The sequence below is a fragment of the Capricornis sumatraensis genome, chromosome 15 (assembly GCF_032405125.1).
Source record: "Capricornis sumatraensis isolate serow.1 chromosome 15, serow.2, whole genome shotgun sequence".
Lineage (NCBI taxonomy): Eukaryota > Metazoa > Chordata > Mammalia > Artiodactyla > Bovidae > Capricornis > Capricornis sumatraensis.
In genome coordinates this window covers 81,434,245-81,443,989 of record NC_091083.1, presented here as the reverse complement: position 1 = coordinate 81,443,989, position 9,745 = coordinate 81,434,245, and positions in this window count along the sequence as shown.

The following is a 9,745-nucleotide window of genomic DNA, read 5'->3' as shown; positions in this document are numbered from 1 at the left end:
GTATTGTGGACCAGGCTCTTCCACTGGAATTTTGTACGTCTTCCGTGTACACAAGATGCCCTTTCTGCTGGCCTCTGCTCAGACTTCCTCAGACACCCCCCCCCCAACCCCGGAGCCCCTCATCTGCAATAGCGCACCTCCCACAGATCCATCTGCTGCCTTATTTTCCCTTACAGTGTCATCTGTACCTGAAAGTATCCTGTATGTGGGGGTTTGAGGGCAGGATCCAGGTCCTGGCATATCTTTATTGCCTGAGTGAGATTCATCACAGTCGCTTAATGTTGGCTCAGTAAATAATGAGTGATCAGTAAAGATGAGAGCCGTAGGATTCTCACTTTATTGAAGAGGAAACTAACCTCAGAGAAGATCCCAAGCTCACTCAGGTAATAGGTAGTGAAGCTGGAATTTGAACCAGGTCTGTATTCTTAACCTCCCTAGCCAGGCCAACCTCCCTGTCTTGGCCTTCCTTCTAAATCGCTCCTTGCTCTGTGGCTTCCCAAATGACCGTCACGGCTGAACCTCTTCTGGAAATTCCCAAATCTTCACTGAGCTGAGCTGCAGTATCATTTTGTGCCAGCAGGTATCATAAAAGAAGTCATCATGGCCACAAGCAGCTGTCCAGAACTCCCCAGCAGGAACCTGTCAGAGTGTATTTAATCACCTTTAAGGACAAACATCTATTTCTGCTTTATTGACTATGCCAAAGCCTTTGACTGTGTGGATCACAATAAACTGTGGAAAATTCTGAAAGAGAGAGGAATACCAGACCACCTGACCTGCCTCTTGAGAAACCTATACGCAGGTCAGGAAGCAACAGTTAGAACTGGACATGGAACAACAGACTGGTTCCAAATAGGAAAAGGAGTGCGTCAAGGCTGTATATTGTCACCCTGCTTGTTTAACTTCTATGCAGAGTACATCATGAGAAACACTGGGCTGGAAGAAGCACAGCTGGAATCAAGATTACCAGGAGAAATATCAATAACCTCAGATATGCAGATGACACCACCCTTATGGCAGAAAGTGAAGAGGAACTAAAAAGGCTCTTGAGGAGAGTGAAAGAGGAGAGTGAAACAGTTGGCTTAAAGCTCAACATTCAGAAAACAAAGATCAAGGCATCCGGTCCCATCACTTCATGGGAAATAGATGGGGAAACAGTGGAAACAGTGTCAGACTTTATTTTTTTTGGCTCCAAATCACTGCAGATGGTGATTGCAGCCATGAAATTAAAAGACACTCACTCCTTGGAAGAAAAGTTATGACCAACCTAGATAGCGTCTTGAAAAGCAGAAACATTATTTTGCCAACAAAGGTCCATCTAGTCAAGGCTATGGTTTTTCCTGTGGTCATGTATGGATGTGAGATTTGGACTGTGAAGAAAGCTAAGTGCTGAAGAATTGATGCGTTTGAACTGTGGTGTTGAAGAAGACTCTTGAGAGTCCCTTGGACTGCAAGGAGATCCAACCAGTCCATTCTAAAGGAGATCAGCCCTGGGTGTTCTTTGGAAGGACTGATGCTGAAGCTTAAACTCCAGTACTTTGGCCACCTCATGCAAAGAATTGACTCACTGGAAAAGACTCTGATGCTGGGAGGGATTGGGGGCTGGAGGAGAAGGGGACAATAGAGGATGAGATGGCTGGATGGCATCACCGACTCGATGGACGTGACTTTGAGTGAACTCCGGGAGACGGTGATGGACAGGGAGGCCTGGCGTGCTGCAATTCATGGGGTCGCAAAGAGTTGGACACAACTGAGCGACTGAAGTGAACTGAACTGAAGGACAAACTTTTGCTCCATAATCAGTCTGCAGCTACATCCTTACACCTGTGTTTATGGGCTGTCAGGTGAGAATTTCTCTGGGAATAGATTCCTAAAAAATGAAATTCCACAGAGCTATGAACACTTTTAAACTGCATAGATTCTATGCAAAGCCAGGAACTTAGAGTCTGGTTTACAACCCAGGAATGTGGGGCCCAGAGAAGGCATGTGGGTTATCCAGGGGCACACAGCAAGCTAGCACAAGGGCCAGGCTTGGAGTTGGCTCCACTGGCTTCCACCTAGGCTCAAATGCCATCTTTGTGCATTTTTCTATGTTTGTGGGCCTAGATCTGGCTACTCCTTCTGTCATTCAATCATCCATTTGTGCATTTAACAAATGCGTCGGTGAGATACAGGCTCAAATAACAAATGTCTCCTAGACAAGAAAAAATAGTTTATTTTCCGCTCTCACATCAATCTGAACAAAAGCTGTTCAGAGCTGGATGATGGCTTTATGGTTTTAGAGGCCCAGACTCTTTCCAACAGTTTCCATCTCATGGTCCAAGATGGCTGCCCTAGCACTGCCATCACATCTACATTACTGCTAGTAGGTAGTAGAGAAAAAGCAACCAAAGTCAACCTCTTTAAGGGCACAAACCAGGGTATTTTGTGCCACTTTCATTCTCATCCTATTGGCTGAAACTAGTCATATGTCCTCGGAGAAGGTGATGGCACCCCACTCCAGTACTCTTACCTAGAAAATCCCATGGACGGAGGAGCCTGGTGGGCTGCGGTCCATGGGGTCGCGAAGAGTCGGACATGACTGAGCGACTTCCCTTTCACTTTTCACTTTCATGCATTGGAGAAGGAAATGGCAACCCACTCCAGTGTTCTTGCCTGGAGAATCCCAGGGACGGGGGAGCCTGGTGGGCTGCTGTCTATGGGGTCGCACAGAGTCGGACACTACGGAAGTGACTTAGCAGCAGCAGCAGTAGTCATATGTCCTATACTGCTGCAAGGGAGACCACGAACAGCAGTCATTAGCTAACATAGCTAGGCAGCCATCATGTTTTATTCTAAAACTCAGGGCTCTATTTCCAGTGAACTATACTGTCCTTTCTCTGCCACTCACACATTTTCTGAGCGCCTACCGTGTGTGGACAAGGTACAGCAGACTGGAAATAACACAAACTTTGGAATCTTACTCCTCTTGTTTGAATCCCAATCTTGCCTTTCCCTGCTGTGTGGCATGACCTCTCTGAGCCTGTTTCCTCATTTAAAAAATGGAGACAGGAAAGTGAGCGTGCTAATCCCACGCGGGAGTTTTGTGAGAGTCACAGTATAGGCTTAGCGTTGAACCTGGTCTATACTTGGCACTAAGAAAACAGCAGCTGCTGCAATGTGTGGTTTATGCTTGCAGTATGTTTCAGTTCGGACTACCACATTTCAAGTGCCCAGTAACCACTCATACTGTTCGTAAGGTCTAAACCAGCAAACAAAAGGATAAATGTTTTGAAAGAAAAAAGGAAAAGAAATGGCAGCTGCTTTTAAAATGAGTCATACCCAGAGACAGCCTCCCACGGCCAGAGGTGACTCAGCAGAGGCCCTGCCCTCCATTCCAGTGGCGAGACGTTCCAGGGCAGCCTCCTGTCAATAAAAGCTTAGGGACATGTACACGCATAATCCCAACACATCAATCATGCATGAGTCAGACAGTGATGCCCATAGTCACAAAGCAGCAGCTGGGCCCAGGATTCCTGGCATCCTTCCACGCCCAGAAAGCTTTCCTGGTAGCTCAGCTGGTACAGAATCTGCCCGCAATGCAGGAGACCTGGGTTCCACCCCTGGGTTGGGAAGATCCCCTGGAGAATGGAACAGCTACCCACTCCAGTATTCTTGCCTGGAGAATTTCATGGACAGAGGGGCCTGGTGGGCTACAGTCCATGAGATCACAAAGAGTTGAACATGACTGCATGACTTTGATTTTCCAAGCCCATCTCCCCAACCCCATTTTACAGAGAAGCAAACAGAACCAAGGGCTTTTCAGGTGGCGCTAGTGGTAAAGACACTCTCTGCCAGTGCAGGAGACGTAAGAGACACAGGTTAGATCCCTGGGTGGGAAGACCCCCTGGAGCAGGGCATGGCAATCCACTCCAGTATCCTTGCCTGGAGAACCCCATGGAGGGAGGAGCCTGGTAGGCTACAGTCCATGGGGTCGCACAGAGTCGGACACGAGTGAAGTGACTTAGCATGCACGCAAACAGAGCCCAAGGAAGCACCATGTGACTACACCGTTTATCAGTCTCCTCCTAATGGGCCATGGGGGCTGGTTCCAATTTGAAGCCATCGCAAACAGACTTGGCTGGCCCTTCCTATGCCTCTAAGAGCAGGGTTTTCCAGGGTAGCTGGGGAGAGAGAATTGCTGGGGTGAACTGTAGATCTGGAAGGTACTCCAATTACAACTGAGGGAGGCGTCTATCCCCAGTTTACCCAGAGGTCACAGTTTCTCAATCTCAACCCTACTGACATTTTGGGTCAGAGAATTCTCTGTTCTGTGCCTGGTAGGGTTCAGCAGCATTCCAAACCTCTACTCATGAGATGCCAGCAGCGTATCACCACCCCAAGGTGTGACAGCCACAAGTGCTCCAAGGCATTACCAAATGTCCCCTGGGGGGCAAAATCATCCCAGTTGAGAAGCACTGCTCTCCACGCACAGAGCCTGTAAGCAGGGTTTATGAGCACAGATTCTTCCAGCAGATCCATGGCTGTCATTGACTTTCTTCTCTTTGGACAGGTGCACGTCTTATTTCTTTGGAAGAGGTCCATGACCTTGGTAATCACTAGTGTAAGAAAAAGGATTTCAGATAGATAACTAGTAGGAAGTTGCTGTACAACACGGGGAGCTCAACTCTGGGCTCTGTGACAACCTAGAGGGGCGGAATGGCGGGGGAGGGAGGGAGTTTCAAAAGGGAGGAGATATATGTATACTCATGACTGGTTCACGTTGTTGTACAGCAGAAACCAACACAACATTGTAAAGCAATTATCCTCCCATTAAAAGTAAATTTTAAAAAAGAGTAAGGATTTCAGGTCTTATTGGGATAATTAGTGGAATTTGAATATGGACAGTAAGAATGGTGCTATAAGGCTGTATCAACATTAAACGTCCTGATTTTGGAAACGATACAGCGGTCCCCTAAGAGAATGTCCTTGTTCTTAGGAGATGTGCACTGAAGTAATTATCAGTAAAAGGACACTGTATCTTTTTTATGTAACTGACTCTCAAATGGTTCAGAAAAATTACACAGAAAGAGAAAAAATGATCAATGCAGTGAAGTGTTGACAATTGAGGGATATGGATGAAGGTGATACACAGAAATTTATTGTACTGTTTTTGTAACTTTTCTGTAAATTTTAAATTATTTTTTAGAAATTATTATTTTAAATTTTTTTTTAAATCATCGATGCTTTACTCTAGTTTTTAAAATATAGTTTTCATCTGCTAGTCCCACCTGCTCCCGGGGAAGGGAGGCAAGATTATGCCTAGGAACTGGGCCCCAGGAATCTCCCAGAAAGGGTTCTATTTGCTTTCATTGGTGTCTGTAAAACGCCCAGCAGGGGGATGACCATGGGAGGTGACAAGAAGCGCGGCTGGAGAGTCAGCACGGCCTTGAGAGCCAGGAGAGGGTGTGGACCTCACCCCAGCACCCTCATAACCACATGTAACAAACATTTCTGCCAAGAACCCCACCTCTCACGGCGCTCACTGTGAACCTTACAACAAACCTATCAAGTGCTGTTCTTTCCATTTTGAGGAAGGAAAATGGACCTACAGAGGCTCAGAAACACAGCTGTGAGACTCCAAGCTTCAAAGACCAGGCTTCTTCCACTGCCCGTCGCTGCCCCTGGCCTTCGTCCCCATCTTAGGTGTGTAATTCTGTGTCTTCCCTAGTTTCTGGCTTTGCTCTAACTTGATGACCAAAATCATGTGTCATTCTCTAGGTCAGAAATAACTACTCGATGCCGCTGGACATAGCTACTTGGGTGGCTCAGGCTAGAAACCTGAGAGTCATCTTTGACCTCTCTCCCTCACCCCCCACGACATCAACCAGCAGGTCCTGGCCACTCCACTTTCAAAATGCATCCAGAACCCACCACTTCTCCCACCTCCACAGTCACTCTAGTCTGACCTTCCAACTCCTCCTACCTGGGACTATTGCAGTCACCTCCTCTCTGGTCTCCTGATTTTCCTCAGTCTCTGAGCCGACCTCCCACAAACAGCCCAAGGATCCTACTAAAATGTAAGGTCAAGGTCACTGTACAATTCTTTACTAAAATTTGCCCAATAGAACTTTCTGCAATAGTGGAAATGTTCTGTATCTGCACTAATTCATTAGCCTCCAGCCACGTGTAACTATAGAGCACTTGAAATGTGCTAAGTATAACTGGACTGAAATTTTAATCTTAACTTACTTAATTAGCCACCCTCTCTTGGCAAGACTGTGGGAAACAGGCACGCTTGAACACAGTTAGTGGGAATATAAATTAGTTATATGAGTCCAATGGCAATATCTGCTTACCTACCTACCAATCAGTTCAGTTCAGTCGCTCAGTCATATCCGACTCTTTGCGACCCCATGAATCGCAGCACGCCAGGCCTCCCTGTCCATCACCAACTTCCGGAGTTCACTCAGACTCACATCCACTTAGCGCAGGCGGCTGCGACCGGCACACTTAGCGCGGCCGAGAGGAGCTACCCCACGTCCGAGATCAGGGGCAGAAGCCGGGGGGACCCCACACCCGAGGGGCGGCGGCCAAGAGGAGTTACCCCACGTCCGAGGCCAGGGGCGGCGGCCGGGAGGAGCAACCCCACGTCCAAGGAGTGGCGGCTGTGCTCCACGGGCACAGGAGGGCCTAGAGGAGCCATCCCACATTGAAGGTCAGGAGGGGCGGCGGTGAGGAGACACCCCTCGTCCAAGGTAAGGAGCAGCAGCTGCGCTTTGCTAGAGCAAGCCGTGAAGAGATACCCCACGCCCAAGGTAAGAGAAATCCAAATAAGATGGTAGGTGTTGCAAGAGGGCATCAGAGGGCAGACACACTGAAACCATACTCACAGAAAACTAGTCAATCTAATCGCACTAGGACCACAACCTTGTCTAACTCAAGGAAACTAAGCCATGCCCGTGAGGCCACCCAAGAAGGGTGAGTCATGGTGGAGAGGTCTTACAGAATGTGGTCCACTGGAGAAGGGAATGGCAAACCACTTCAGTATTCTTGCCTTGAGAACCCCATGAAAAGTATGAAAAGGCAAAATGATAGGATACTGAAAGAGGGACTCCCCAGGTCAGTAGGTGCCCAGTATGCTACTGGAGATCAGTGCAGAAATAACTCCAGAAAGAATGAAGGGATGGAGCCAAAGCAAAAACAATACCCAGCTGTGGATGTGACTGGTGATAGAAGCAAGGTCCGATGCTATTTAAAGAGCAATATTGCATAGGAACCTGGAATGTCAGGTCCATGAATCAAGGCAAATTGGAAGTGGTCAAACAAGAGATGGCAAGAGTGAACATCGACATTCTAGGAATCAGCAAACTAAAATGGACTGGATTGGGTGAATTTAACTCAGATGACCATTATATCTACTACTGCGGGCAGGAATCCCTCAGAAGAAATGGAGCAGCCATCCTGGTCAACAAAAGAGTCCAAAATGCAGTACTTGGATGCAATCTCAAAAACGACAGAATGATCTCTGTTTATTTCCAAGGCAAACCATTCAATATCACAGTAATCCAAGTCTATGCCCCAACCAGTAACGCTGAAGAACCTGAAGTTGAACGGTTCTATGAAGACCTACAATACCTTTTAGAACTAACACCCAAAAAAGATGTCCTTTTCATTTTAGGGGACTGGAATGCAAAAGTAGGAAGTCAAGAAACACCTGGAATAACAGGCAAATTTGGCCTTGGAATACCTACCAATAGGTTTATCTATATCTACCAACATGGCTAAGCAGTTAACATTTGTCAAAGCAATCCCACTTCAGGAGTGAATTCAATAGACCTACCTTTACATGCCAAAATGACATTGAGCAAAATGTCTATAACATTCAAAGACAGGAAATGACCCAAGTGTCCATCAATAAACAACTAGTTAAATTAATTATGATCTAGCCACACAGTGGAAAACGATGAAGTTATTTTTAAAATGAGGAAATAATGACCCCTAAAGCACAAAGAAAAAAGTAGGTAAGACTTCATCAAGAGTAAAAATACTTTGTGTATCAAAGGACACCACCAAGAAAGTGAAAAGACAATCACAGAATGAGAGAAAATATGACAGTCATGTTCCCTGCTCTTTCCCTGCAGCAACCTGGGTCAGGTTGGTGCTTAACAAATGTGTTCCCTGAGGAAATGAATAACCTGTCTGTCCATCACCCATCTTGTGCTGGCCACTAGGGGAGCTCCCGACACCAGCAGGAACCAGCCACCTCATCCTGCTCAGAGGTCTGGGACACAGGCAGAGCTTGGAAGGGTGTGTCCCTGAAATCTGAGATTGAAACGATCCCAACACAAGGCACCTGAATCTCCTGGATTGAAAATTTGAACTGTGTAAACTACAAGAAGGCAAAGCCAGTCAGTTTTGCCAGAATTCAGCAGGAGGTGAATTGCATACTGCAATCTCTCCCTGCCAAGGAAGCACGCTTTTCTTTCCTGGGAGGTGGTATATACAAAGAAGCAGAAAACGGGCGTGGGTCTGGCGGGGATTGTAGCCGCCCAGGGTGGGAACGCCCAGGAAACACTCCTGGGGTGACTGACTTTTCCTAGCACCGGGACAATCCAGGGCTTAAACCTTGAGAACAAGGATGGAGCCTCCAAAAGACAGAATGGGGTCTTAACCTCCCCTCCCTGTTCCCCCACCTCTTGAACACTCTTAGCTCCCATTTGGCGGGTGACGCGGTGTGGAATTTATGTGAGCAATTACTGTGTACTTTGTAGTCAGGTTAGACCGGTCGAGTTCCTGCTGAGGTAATAAATTCATTTGAGACTTAATTCACTCCATAAGCATTTCCTCGAGCCCTTTGGGAAGATCCCCTTGGGGAAAGAGAAAGCTACCCACTCCAGTATCCTGGCCTGGAGAATTCCATGGACTGTATAGTCCATGGGAGTCTCAAAGAGTCGGACACGACTGAGGGACTTCCACTTCACTTCACTTAGGCTGCTAGAGACGTGGGAGAACGGCTGTGAACTCTGCAAGTCTTAGCCCTGGGGAGCTTGCTTTCTGGGGAGGGGGGAGCCTGGCACCGTCCGTTCCGACGAGCACTGGGAAGGCGAGGTGATGTCACAGTGACCAGAGAAGGGGGCACCTCCGGGCGCTGCGGTGACAGGGGCCTCTGAGGAGGCCACCCAGCTCCGGACTGTGAGTAAAAAACACCCTGCGGTCGAGCTCTTGGCCCGCCGCCCAACAGATAGTCAGCGCTCACCAAATCTGACAGAGACTCTTATCACTTTCCTGTCTCCTCCCTCCGAGGGACACTGCCCCCACCCCCCGGTCAGGCTTGTCCCCGGGAGCACCGCGAGAGCGGGGCCCACGGTGAAGGGGCGACGCTCGGGGTCTTCGGAGACCCTGAAACCGGCCCCGGCCAGGGACCCTCCAAACGGGGCCTCCCCTCCCCGGCCAGGGGACCCTCCCCGCGCGTCCCCTGCCCGTCACAGACGCCGGCCTGGGAGTGCCCAAGAGACGGCCGCTCAGACCTCGGCCCTCGGCACCGGGGGCACCGCGGGGGTAAACACAGCCCTCCCGGGGCCGTCAGCGCGCTCGGACCCACAGTGCGGCGGCGACGTGCAGAGAAGCGCGAGCAGCCGAAACGCGCAGCAGCCCGGCTCTTCCGTACGCTGCGGACCCGCCCCTCGCGCGCCGCGGTTGGCTGCGGCTCGGCAGCCGCTGATTGGCTGGCGCGGCCCCCGGCGCGCGCCCCCATTGGCTGTGA